Source organism: Macadamia integrifolia, unplaced genomic scaffold (genome assembly GCF_013358625.1).
Source record: "Macadamia integrifolia cultivar HAES 741 unplaced genomic scaffold, SCU_Mint_v3 scaffold976, whole genome shotgun sequence".
Lineage (NCBI taxonomy): Eukaryota > Viridiplantae > Streptophyta > Magnoliopsida > Proteales > Proteaceae > Macadamia > Macadamia integrifolia.
In genome coordinates, this window is record NW_024870607.1 from 216,709 (window position 1) to 230,489 (window position 13,781).

The window sequence follows — 13,781 nt, forward strand, 5'->3', positions numbered from 1 at the left end:
CTCAGATAATGGTGTCTCACGAAAAAACTCGACTCCAGAGAAGAATCCATGGCAACTGATACGACTATGAGGGGAAAAGAAAGACTACTTCGAGGGAATTACCTCCAGAGAGTAGAAGGAGGAAGAAGAAGAGAGAATAAGGACGGAATAACTTGTTACCCTCTTTTCATTCTATGTTATCATTTGTACACAATCATTACATCCCATTTCTTCTAACTAATTCTGTTATCTGGGACCACCTTAGATTGTTACACGTAATCCTTTAGGACAATGGGGGTTTGATACGTGGTCTCGTGCTCCTACGTGAAGGTGATATTCTCGTGTTTTTTTTCCTGGTTCATGCTTTCTTCATGGTTCAGGTTCTCAGGTGCCACGTGGTCCAGTGAAATCATATCATTACCTTCCCTTCGTTTCGTTTTGAACCTTGTCCTCGAGGTTCAGATATGGAAATTTCTGACGCAGTGCGGTGACGTTCTCCCATGAAGCTTCCTCTAAGGGTAACCCACGCCACTGCACCAGAGCTTGTTTGATAAGGTGACCACGGTGCTGGATGTGACGAAAGTTTAGAATTGTGCTAGGAACTGGCGAGTCGACCTCGTGAGCGAGTGGCACAGGCAGAGAGTAGGGCTGTGTGGTATGATCGCCGATACACTTCTTTAGGAGCGAGACATGAAACACCGGATGAATCCTCAATGCCTCTGGGAGATCCAGCTTGTAAGCCACATTTCCTATGCGAGACAGGACTTGAAATGGACCGAAGAAACATTTGCCCAACTTTTAATGTGCACGACGAGACTGTAGAAACGCAACCCTAAAACGATGCAGAAGATAAAGGAAAAACAAAACAAACAATGCACACTGATTTTACGAGGTTCGGCAAGGTTGCCTACGTCCCCGGTGAGATAAGATCCTGCTTCACTATCAATGGAGAATAGGGTTACAACGCTCGTCCTCACACCTCTCAGTATTGCTTGCATTACAGATAAAGAAACCCTCGCTACAAATATATATAGCGAAAAAACCCTAATCCAGATTAAACTACAATTGCCCTCAAATAAAAAATTCGAACGGGACTGCGCCCCCCTACACCCCCTGCTATGCAGGGGTCTTTTGCCCCCCTTCAACCCCCACAGCCCGCTAATCGGCTAGCGGGACCACCGTCCTGGCTATCTAGGTGCTGCACCAGTACTCCCTGGATTAAACTGCGACGGAATACAAGACATCATACACCAACAGAGACACCGTTTGTTGCCTATAAGGTTGAAGTTTCACAAAGACGTAATCTCCCACCTCGAATTCCCTATCAGTTCGCTTGTTGTCCGCTTGTAACTTCATGCTATCCTGTGTGCCTGGAGAGGGTTCAATTTTAGAACGCGGAGTATTTGGTCCCTAGTTTGGAGTTCCCTACCCACTGAATCCTTTTTGGGGGGCCTCTGGGTACACGGTCATCTTTGGGGGTTGACGACCATACAAGGCCTGAAATGGGGTCATTCCCGCTACGGTGTGAAACGAGGTGTTGTACCAGAATTTTTCCCAATAAGAATTTCACCCACTGGGTCAGCGTCTCGGCGTGAAGCTTCTCAAATACATTTCGAGGCAGTGGTTTAAAACTTCAGTTTGCCTGTTGGTTTGGGTGTGATAGGCGCTGCTCATAGAGAGTGTCGTTCCCTGCAATCGGAACAACTCACTCCAAAACTTGCTAAGGAACAGGGGGTCGCAGGTCGCAGTCACTCATTATGGAGCGAGGGAAACCGTGGAGCTTTGTTATATCCATGGCAAACACCTCTGCTACTTGGGTACTAGTGAAGTTGCTTGTCAAGGCACTGAAGTGTGCGTATTTGGTCAATCGATCGATCACGACGAAGATGGCACTTTTACCCCAAAGTTGGGCAATCCTGTAATGGAAGTCCATTGAAACGTCTTCCTATACTTGTTCAGGTACGGGAAGAGGCTGTAGAAGCCCTGCAGGTGAGATGGTTGTGGGTTTCATTTGTTGGCATATCCCACGGGAGGCCACATATTGTTTGACGAATGTTCGCATCCCTTTCCAAAAAAAATTGGTCGTCACTCTCTTGAATGTTCTGAGGGAACCAGCATGCCCCCAATTGACGATGTATGGAATTCCTTCAAAAATACCTCACATAGAGGAGAATCGGCAGCCAAGATGAGTCGCTGATTGTAGTAAATCAGCCCATTCCAGTGGACATAGCCTACATATGCTCTTGGGTCATTCACCAACCCCTTACAAATGCTCTGTAATTCACCACTGGTAAGTACTTCTTTCTTCAATTGCTCAAGGAACTCCAGAGTGGGAGTAGAGAATGCCAACAAAAGTGAAGTCGGAGTGACCACTCGCGACAATGCATCCATGGCTAAGTCCTCTTTCCCTGGCCTATACATGATATCAAACGAAAAACCCAAAAGTTTGGATATCCAGTGTTGTTGTTCCGGCGTTTGGATAACCTGTTCTGTTAACTCCTTCAAACTCCCCTGATCAATGACTATGGTGAACTTCTGCCCCAAAAGGTAGTGCCTCCAACGCATAACCGCCTATGTGATCACATACATCTTGCGAACGTAGGTGGACGACACTCTCATTTTGGGAGATTGCTTCTTACTGAAGTAGGCAATTGGGTGCCCATTCTTGTGTAGCACGGCGCCGATGCCTTCACCCGAGGCATCTGTCTCCACGGTGAATGGTAGAGAAAAATCAGGTAGTGCTAATACCGGGGTGGTCGTCAAAGCTCTCTGTAGCGTTTCGAATGTACTCTGTGGGGCTGGGTTCCAATAGAAGGCACCCTTTTTTAAGAGATCAATGATTGGGGCGGCTAGATGGGCATATCGTCGTATGAACTTACGGTAGTATCCGGTGAGTCCCAAAAATCTCCTTAGCTCCTTCAAATTTCTGGGCACAGGCCAAGTAAGTACCATTGTGATTTTTATGGATCTATCATCACTCCTTGGGCTGAAACAATATGCCCCATATAGTCGATGGCAGTTTGGCCTAAGGCGCACTTGGAGCGTTTGGCATGGAGTTGATGTTAATGCAGCAGGTTCAAAACCTCTTGAAGGTGGAGCAGCTGGTCTGACCTTGACTGGTTATAAACCAATACGTCGGCGAAGAACACGAGTACAAATTGCCGCAGAAAAGGCCGGAATATGGAGTTCATAGTGGATTGGAACGTTGACAGTGCATTGGATAGGCCAAAAGGCATGACCAGAAATTCGTCGTGACCTTCGTGCTTTCTAAAGGTTGCCTTGTGCACATCCACTGCCCGTATGAGAATCTGATGGTAGCTCGATCGAAGATCAAGTTTGGAGAAATATTTGGCTCCATGTAACTCATCAAGGAGTTTGTCGACGGTAGGTATCGGAAAGCGATCCTTTATTGTGATGGCGTTCAACGCTCTATAGTCCATGCAGAACCTCCATGTGCCATCCTTCTTCTTGACCAGCAGAATCGGCAAAGAAAATGGACTCCTACTCGGGGTGGATTATTCTAGTGGTCAGCATCTCAGTAATGACGCGTTCAATCTCATTCTTCAGGAAGTGTGAGTATCGATACGGCCTTACATTGATTGGCGGTGCTCCTGGTTGCAAGTGCATAGCGTGATATTGGCTTCGGTGGAAGTCCTTTTGGGATGGTGGACGCCGAATCAAAAGATTGTAGCAAGACTTGGAGCTCATGGTTATCACAAGTTCACAACTAAGCATGGGCGTATAGGGTTGTTGTAGCTGGAAAATAATCCTAACATTGCAAATGTTGTAGCTCCAGTTGGAACAGAGTAACCAGGGAGTTAGTCTCGGAAAATAATCCTCTGTTTTTCTCATCCCTGTTTTTCCTTGTTTTGCTACCTGCAGAACGCGACACGTGGACAACTTTAAAACCAACACACCGGATGTAATAATTCTCACCCAATCTTGACTGTTGGCAAGGATTAAAGTATCGGTATCGGTCGCCGTATCGGTCGGTCAAAATTAAGATACGTATCGGAGGGTATCGTATCGTATCGGAGATACACTAAGATACGATAAATTTCGAACGAGCCCATCGCATGTCAAGCGTTTTCCGTTGCCGGTCGTTAACCCCAAGTTGAGGCGTCAATTCCAAGTTTGCATCGGTAGACTTGGCCGAGCCTGACATTTTTATGGTCCGACTGAGATCGGTTTGATTAATAAATGTATCAAGCTTGAGCCTGACACATTTATAATTCAGTAATACACAATGTAACCACTTAGCCCAATGAGCACCCGATCTGCCCGACATATTTATAAGTTTGATTTGAATCGACTCCTTTAAGCCCGATCTAGCTCGACCCCTTAAATACTACTTGTATTTTTTTTTTAATACTATTTTTAGTTAGTCCTTAGGGTATGTGATATGTACAATTTTGATGGTGGTAATTGTTATATGAACATTCATCTTTTTTATACATAGTTTAATTGATTTGAACTTACTAAACTTGGGTTATGTAGACATAGTTTAATTGATTTGAGTTTCGTGGTTTAAATATCGAATACTTTAATAATTTAATTACTTCACGCATCTTTGGCTTAATTCATTTTAACTATGAGATCTTTTTCTTTGTCATCTACATCTTTGCCTCATTTTATTGGTATTCCTCTTCAAGCACATTTAAGAGACCAATTTTAAAGAGGATCTATTTAAAACCCGTTTAAAGTTAAATAGGTCTATAGTTCAGTTAAGGTCCAATTAAGGGCCGTTTATGGTAGCTCGATTAAAGCCCGAAATCGACCAACCCGATTATTAACCATACTATGTCTACGCTTGCTAAGCCCGTTTAGCTAAACAGGCATTCACTGTGCAACCCTAGAAATTGGTCTAGCCCAACTAGGCCTGACCGAGACTAGCCCGGCCCGACCGCTTGACACCCCTAACCCCAAGTGTCGTGCCACGCAACTTTGTATAAAGTTGTGGTGTTGCCACTGTCGATGGATCGGCGCTCCGTCAATATAACTAGTGAAGTGGAGAGTTGTTGGTGATTGCTTCCCTGTTAAGGAATAGTAAGAAAGCTCTGTCGTAGGTGCTTCCTCTGTATGCGGTGTGACTGCTAAATCCAAAGCTTGTGGATCCTCAAATGGGTCTACCTGTGTCTCTTCCTCATTATCGTACTCCAGCAAGAACAACTACCGAGTTTTGTAACGATGGCCAGGCGCATACTTCTCCTTGTAGTTATAGCAGACCCTTTTCCCTTCGCTGTTGCATTTCTGCGGGAGAAAGGTGCTTAATCGGAATGAGTGGAACTATAGCTAGTCCCGGTAATAGCGGTACATTGGATGGTGGGGGTAATGGCAGTATTACTCTGGACATGTTTGGTCGACTCATAGCCCTTCAAATATCAACAAACTTCGACTCTTGTAGAGAAGCTAACCCCACTACCTGGGTCATGCTGGTGGGTCAGAATATTGTAACCTCATTTTGGATGTTCGATCGTAGCCCCGACACGAAGCAGCTAATAAAAGAACAATAATGACCATTACAATTTAAAAAGCAAATCTTAATTAAATCAAATCCTATTACAAAATAAAGGTAAGTTCTTACTAGAAATGACAAAATAAGAATTTATGTAGTGGTATTCACCCAAAAAAAAAAAAAGAATTTATGTATCAGTATCCACAAAATATATATATATATATAGTGTTAAATATATATATATATATATATGGGAGAGGGATAGGTATACCGTCAATATCAAGTATACTAACGGATAGCACTAATAAGAACACATAATGAAGTATCATTCAGGAAGAATATGGGGGTCATTTTAGAAAAAATGAAGAGAAAGATACACACAATGGGTGCTAACATATTTGATATCAGCGGCATACCCGACCTTTTCTCTATATATATATATATATATATATATAGTGTTAAAAGGGTCGGGGTAAGTGGGGCTATATTTCAAACCGAACTCATAGACATGTCGGCTCCATTGGACGCCCCACAGACTAGCTACCCAAGCCGGGCCGTGAACCCTTCATGTGTTTTCTAGGGTTTCATGGCATCTCATAGCGTTATAGACCTATTTGTTCCATAACGCTGACATCTGGAGGACTATTGACTCAATCTGACAAAAGATAGGGACAATATAGTAATTATATATCATCTCCTATTATGGCGGATCCCTGAGAACAAATTAGGGTTTCCGTAATCGCCTGCCCCCATCGGCTATAAAATCCATCTCTTCTGTTCTTTCACATCTTTATCCTTCACCTGATGCAGTGGTAAGTCTCGTTCTAATCAGTGCTCTTCTCTCCATCTTCCTAAGTGTCATTTTTTATCTTTTTCCTTGTTCGTTACCTCGCGATCTATATCTAGGTCATTGTGGTTTTTGATTTTTTTCTGTGTTTTTGACGAACTGAGTAGATTATTGGATCTGCAGAAAACATATTCTTATAATGGCCAATGATGGATAAAAATTGTCCGTACCATCTGAGTGATTCTTTGATGAGAATTCTATCATTGGTTTCTGAGGCTATTTCGTAATGTTATTTGCAGATCTCGATCTCTGTTTCTGTATTTGTTTTTCGTGGTTTTTAACTTTGAAATTCGGTTGTTAGGGTTATTATTGTGCTGTGAAAGGTTATGAGGGCGATGATGATGAAAACTATACCATCAAACTATGAAAGCTTGATCAAAGATCAAACCTTGTTGATGTTATCGAAATCATTACTCTCTGAGCCTCTGTGTACAGATTTTAATGGTGGAATTGTTAGTTAGGGATCAGAGAGAGAAGTAGAGAGAGAAAGGCAACAAATTAGAGTCTCTGGTACGCTCTTTACTATAGCGTATTCAGCGCTGTACGTTGCAGATAGAGAACCGAGTTGAGATTCTGGCATTCGTCGCTTCATCATCGGCGCCTGCATTCAGATGCTCGAACATCCTTGGTGATTGAACCATGTTTTTTCATTTAAATCAAAAAATGGAGATTATGATTCTAAAGTTGCAGAAAATATTTCAACATATGGATTATGAAATCTCTGTCAACAATTGTTGCCATTATTGGATATAGACCTTGGTTCGAAGAACTAAACACAGGGTTTTAAGAATCGGATCCGATATCGTTTCTGGCCGATCTGGAGCGGTGACTGATCCATGTTGGATCTCTAGGTTTAAGGATTGCTTATGGATGATACCATGAATTGAGATTGGACAAGAAAACCAATCTGGGCCGGGTGAGGTGGATCGGAACATTAAATTCTGTCGTTTTGGGTCATCCTGATTGGTATCCGTTGAGGCTAGTCCCAATCTCTTAGATTTGGAATATGCTTATTCTAAGGCTGATTGGCTGATTGAAATCCTCTAGCTGGATTTGAATCAGAATTGAATCGATTGTAAATTATTTAAAATTGATTAATATATAAATAATAAGTTTAAGGTTTTTATATTTAGAATAAATAATTTTAGTAAAAGTAAATAAATTCTGTTAAAAAAATTAAAATAAATTAAAAAAAATTAAAATAACATTCAAACATTTTGAATAAAATTAGGTAAAAGATTATATGTTCATGTTCCCTATGCCTACAGGCCCTCTGAAACTAGGTTGTGTTTGAGCGTTGGGAATGTGGACATCTATAGCCTTACAATTAATAAAAATAAATTTATATAACAATAAACAATTAAATTCTAAGGTTATTTTAATAAAAATTGAAAGAAAAATAAAATTTTCAATTAAAAATTAAATACATAAAAGTTGAAACATTGAAAAATTGAATGAAAAAGGCATTATTTTCTCAAATTTAGAATTTCTTGGAGCAAAGGGTCCAACCATTTAAGTTTGGATTGAATTAAGGGAGGAGAGAGGTGGGGAGTGATGGGTGTTCAATCACAAGTGAAGGAAAATTTTGTCCTTTAAGATTTAAATGGAAGATGGGGGAGTTGTGAATTGGGGAGGGAAGTAAGGTGAAATGGTATATGTCATTTCATGAGGAAACATAATGACATATATTGAGGGCTTTAGAGCATCTTTCACTCATGTCCTATAAAAGATTTTTTTTTTTTAAATGATTTAAAACATGCAAAAGATACATTTATGGATTCCTTGACCATGAATCATTATTGTTGTGGGATAAGTACATTATTGGGAGAGAAGTAAGTTTTATACTTTGTGTAATAAAAAGTAGATTAATAATAACCTTAGATGTGTGGGTGAACTGAACTTTGACGTTTGCCTAGTATAAGTTTTTTCTCCACAAATTGTGTTAGGTTCGTTTACTCGCCCATCTAGAATTATTATTATTCTCTCTTTTACTATACAAAGTTGAAACTGCTTAACTACCTCTTCCTTTATAGTGTTGCATATCCTATTACCATAATAACTCACGGTCAAAGGAAATCCCCTGTACCCTCTCTGTTTGATAACAGTCACACAGTATATGTCTCTCTACCTGTTGGGTGTGGACCTGGTGATTTTTTCCCATACACTTTCATATCTCCGGGTGGATTGAGCTGGAACTTTTAAACTAATAGATGGTGTGGACATGCACTTGAATGCTAATGGAATTGCCAAATGGAAGATTTGAGTTCTTACATTTTTTTTTTCTTACAAACAAAACACTTTTAGTACAGTTCTGAAGGTTAAAAATGCATTGTGATGACATGCCTCATGTTACAAGTAAAAAATTTCTTGCTATATGATTGAAGCAAATTGGTCCATCTGACAAATTTCTATGCTGATCTCCTCACATTAAAATTTTAACTTGGAATAAGTTTGTAAGTGGTTAAACAATGAATTTAAAGTTCTACTAATGACAACGATACCAGTTCATAAGCGAATTTAATAACTTAAAGTTTGATGTAACAAAAATGTCTCTAAATAAGAGTACATCAAATCCAAAAACATATATAGGGTGCAATCTTACGAGTGTGGCAGCAGGCGGCCATTGTACATTTTATCAAGCAACTGCCGTGCATCAGGCCTCCGAAGAAGACCCTTGTTATTGGGTAAACCAGTCCCCAGACAAACTGGGCATACAAGTTTCCCCCTACCTGCATTGCAAGCAAGATGAGATTCTTTAGAATATAGACTGATTTTAGTAAAAATAAAATAAAAATAAATACATGTAATGAGTTCACAATCGGGTAACAGCCACTTTTCTCACAAAACTGAGAAAGGAATTCAAGATCATGACACAATAATGAGTTCACCAGCCACTTTTCTCTGCATCAGCATTTTGAATGGAGTTCAAGTTGAGAATAAGACTCTGCATATCATTTTATATTAATTAAAAGGATCTATCCTAACTTCAGGACCCATAATTGCTCAATGATTCATCTCTTTAACTTCTCATTTGATAACCAACTTTTGTTCAAGTTGAGACCAGACTTTGTAGAGAAAAATGAGAAGGTGAACAATCAGCAGGGATATGAATGGACTCTGGGCTTAATTTAATATCGTTCATAATCTGTTAACTCTTACACCCTATAACATGGGCAAAACTGCTATTGCTTGGATGGTCAACTTCATAATACAGCTTCTTTTCCAGCTTTCCAGACTTTATTTCATGTGACACTAAGATCCCAGCTTAACTTCAAGACCTGTGATTGCTAGCTGGTCCATGTCAAAATCTATTTTATATTTTAGTTTCTCATTCCCTTTCCAACAACAAAATCTGTCAGGATTCTGAAAACTAACTACTCAAAAATCAAAACGTCTACATATCTCTATTTTTGTGAATGTAGAAATCCATAGAAATAGATATAGAATGCCAGTGGAAGCATGGGGACACACAGGTTTATGTGGTGCATAGAGTCACATAAAAAACACAATATCAATAAAAATAGTCCACGCCATTAAATTTTCAGGAAGACAATCAAAGGAAGCTGGTAAACACGAAACGAAACTCATACCGAACACCCACAATGCTCTCACAAGTAATATACTGACAAAGTGATCAAGGAGGCATCATACCATAACAATTTGGACACTCTGTGAACTCATAAACATCTTTTGCTCGTTTCCGGTTAAGAGCCTTCCATTTTCCTGTACCACCACACATATCACCTATATCAAAAGCAAATAAGCATTAAAAACCAGGGTAGACTCTGAAATGGCGTTACAGAGCTGACTGACGACAATGTTTTCTTGAGAAAACCCAGGAATACAATAATTACACTTCCACTTGACAGTATTAAACCCTAGTGCTCTTTAATACACGATTACAAAGAAAAATTAAATTGATCACTTGTCTGAGAAATATGACGACAAATAATATGGAATTGCACTTGTGTGAAAATTAACAAGTATGACCACATGCCCTTGCAAGGAGCCGAGTGGTAAAGTTGGAAATAAATTATGGCATATCAAATCTTGCCACTTGGATGTGGGGTACTTTCAGAATCAAAAGAAATAGATTCTCAGGCAGGGAAAAGGGGGGGGGGGGGGGGGGGAGGAGAGTTCTTATACAACAGTGATTAACTTCAAAAGCAGGGTTTTGAAAGGTAGTCCTGATGCATTTGGGTGTTCTCCCAGAAAATTGATTATATGATCACATTATCCATGTCTCACTGATACTATAAAACTGACTAGGAACAGTCTACACGCAACAAGTATTGCATTGACATCAGCACCTTCAAGAACGGCAGAGTGCAGAAAGACTTAGACAGGTAAATGTGAGTTAATCCCACAAAGACAAAGAATGAAACGATAATTCCGATGAAAGCAAATGCAATTAGGAAATCTCAAGAAAAGATATATAATATGATGGCTAGCATAGTTGTCAAGGCGTCACCAAGGGGCTTAGGCAACAGCCGCCTTGTTGCACTGCATGTCGCCTTGTGTTTCAGCACTTATTTATGCCAACTATCATTTAATATATTATTCATAAATAAGCAAATACCCCCTATTTGAATCCAATAAAAATAGTTTAAAAATAAAATTCCAAAATGATAAAAAGTCAACCCCCCAGTCCAAGAACAAAAACTGGATTTTAGTTATAGGGACAATTTCCAACTTTTAAATGCTGGGGTTTTTCTTAATTATGAAAATTTCATAAATTCTATCATGTTAAAACATTGTTAAAAACCAAAAGTCCAGTAAAATAATATTTTGTTTTGATATTCATAAAATTATTTTCATTCAGGCGATTTTAACAGTATTCTCGCACTTAAAAATAAGTTTGACTGAAGCATAACTTTGTAATTGCAACTCAGATTTAAGTAATCTTAGACTTATTAGAAAGCTGGTTTTATATTATAACTAATACAAAAAGTCTCATGTAAAAATAAAATCATTTGACCAGTCAAATTTATTATAGAATGAGAGCATTTCTCTAAATGTTGATTTTTTATAACTTAATATGATTTAATGTTAATTGTTTATGATTTGATGTGGCTAAATGTTGATTTTTAATGACTTGATGTGGCTTAATCTTGATTTTTTATGATACAAGGTATATATAACTTACTAAATAATGTTAGAAAATAGGAAAAATAAAAAATAACACTTGTTCGCCTTAAGGCGGACGCCTTCTCGCCTAAGTGCTTAGGCAACCCTCCACCGCCTTGGTTCGCCTTGTCGCCGTGGCAACTATGATGGCTAATGTATGAACTCTCTCTGTTTTAATAATGCATCAGCACAAAAATAAATAGGGTAATTTGAAGCGCCACCCTCTGGAGAATGCCACAATTATAAGACCAACCCCTCTGTTTCACCAAATTAGACTCAGACCCCTTACCGTCAGTCACTGTTAAAGAATGATATGAAATTACATTTTTTCCCTTATGACTAAAACATTGATAAGTTACCAGAAAAAGCGCCGCCGGAGAAAGAAGCAGTTCCCAAAGATGGTTCCATCTGCTACGACTGTCAATGGCCTGCGTGTCCTCCATCCTCTTGTCAAATCAAGCATATACGACGAGAAGATGATGGACGAGATCATCCAGATGCAGATCAATGACAATCCAGCAACGACTCTGTGCCACTTTGGGGGAGAGCGCCGCTAATATGGCAATCGCTCTTCTTTAACATTAGGTCTTCCCCTTAATCCCTCCATTCTCTGGGATTAAGAAGATCATTAACAAGAACCTCCTCCTTTGGCTACCATTTCTTCAATCTTTTTGATTCAAGATTCAGAAATCATCCACTCGATCGTCGTGGTCACACGGAAAATCTCCTAATCTTGGGTCAAGATTCTTTCCAAGTCATGACTTGAGAGATTATGCTCCGCCACCATTCCTTGAACCGACGACGTCAACCACTGCTAACAAGCCACCAGTCAGCAAGGAAAGAGAATTTGTGATTAGGGGAAGTCGCCCGAGGGACCGCGGCAGAGTGCGCCGGTGTATGTTGCTGTTGCCCATGTGGGCTGGTGAACCTTTTAGTCCTCACCGTGTACAAGTTACCTGTGGGCTCTGTAGGAAAGTGTTGCATAAGGAGAAGCCGTTGAGCTTCAAGAGCGGTCTCCTTATGCATAGGCGTAGATGCATGTGCGATTTCCAAGAGGAGGTTTACATACATCCGGTATCAACAGATTCCAAGCTTTCCATAGCTCCGAAAATTCCAGATAATGACGACCCATCGGTCAAGAAGGTTCTAGAATTCGAGAAGGAGATGTGGGATCGCTTCCATGGCACTGGCTTCTGGAGGAGCCCTTCTCAGAAACAGTAGAGATCATCAAATCCATCGTTTCTCATTCTCATTCTCATTCTTCCAATAGTCTCTTCCTCTGTTTCTTCTTTGTCTTCTTCTTCCTCTGTTTCTTCAAAAGTTATTAATGGATGTGGGTCATGTGTGGTTGAAAGAGTGGTTTTTTTTTTTTTTCTCAATTTCAATGTACAGAAGGTAGGAATTGGGAAAGGGGGGCTTAGAGCAAGCAATTAGAATTCGATGATGGATGGATTGTGTTCTATGTAAACTTTTCCTTATCATCTCAGGGGTTGAGGCTTTTCCTTTAAGAATTAAAGATGCTCATTCAAATTTCCTTCTAAGAATCGCCGGTGTAAGATAGCCGATATCAATCGTCAAGGAAATTGATATCGAAGCTTTGGCAGAGTAAGAAATCGAATCCAGCATGAGCAAGATGACAAGTTTCGGACGAGTTCCGTCACCGGGTGAAAGAAATAGAAACTTATTACAAGGGTGTTTTAGGTACTTCATATTTAATAAGGGCATTTTGATATTTAAAATAAAATATAATTGCCGACATCAGCATATATGGTATATTCCTTAACAGTGACTGACGGTAAGGGGTCTGAGTCTAATTTGGTGAAACAGAGGGGGTGGTCTTATAATTGTGGCATTCTCCAGGGGGTGGCGCTGTAAATTACCCAAATAAATATGTTATTCAATGATCATGATCAATGATCCTGATCTAGTTATGTCTCATACAGAATTAGGTCTACTAGAGAAGTTATGTAATGACAATGTTTGCATGAGTGGAAGGTTTTTATGACAGTTGAACATAGACATGTGACTCTGAAACTTCCAGGGACCCCCAGCATTTATGCAAGTTCTATAAGTCATAAGACCCTTCTGATCGATGTCCTCAGTGGAGAGGTCTTACAAGGTTTACTCAAGCTTCTCTATTTTTAGATGTCACTGTATCAGTAAACACATTATAAAATGAATTCCTCCAGTCTGAATAGGCTGTTCAACTGTTCAAGTGATGGCAAAAGATATTAGTTGGAAAATGGAAGTTAAATTTCAGCATAAAAGGAGAAAAAAAAATTGTATATCAAGGTCTTACACATGTAAATTATGCAAACACTCAGTGAACTTCCTCGAGAAAAAAATAGTTGCAGGACTTACATATTATGGCAC

General features: G+C 39.7%; 2 non-coding genes across 2 annotated transcripts; both read left to right on the plus strand.

The window, feature by feature from the left end:
* The first annotated feature begins 6,422 nt into the window (after window positions 1-6,422).
* Window positions 6,423-6,500, plus strand: LOC122070701. The gene has a single exon (XR_006137935.1). It is a non-coding gene; the product is annotated as a small nucleolar RNA snoR117 (small nucleolar RNA).
* Window positions 6,501-6,611: 111 nt separating this feature from the next.
* On the plus strand, window positions 6,612-6,706 carry LOC122070700. Its single transcript, XR_006137934.1, has one exon. It is a non-coding gene; the product is annotated as a small nucleolar RNA snoR116 (small nucleolar RNA).
* Window positions 6,707-13,781: the final 7,075 nt, after the last annotated feature.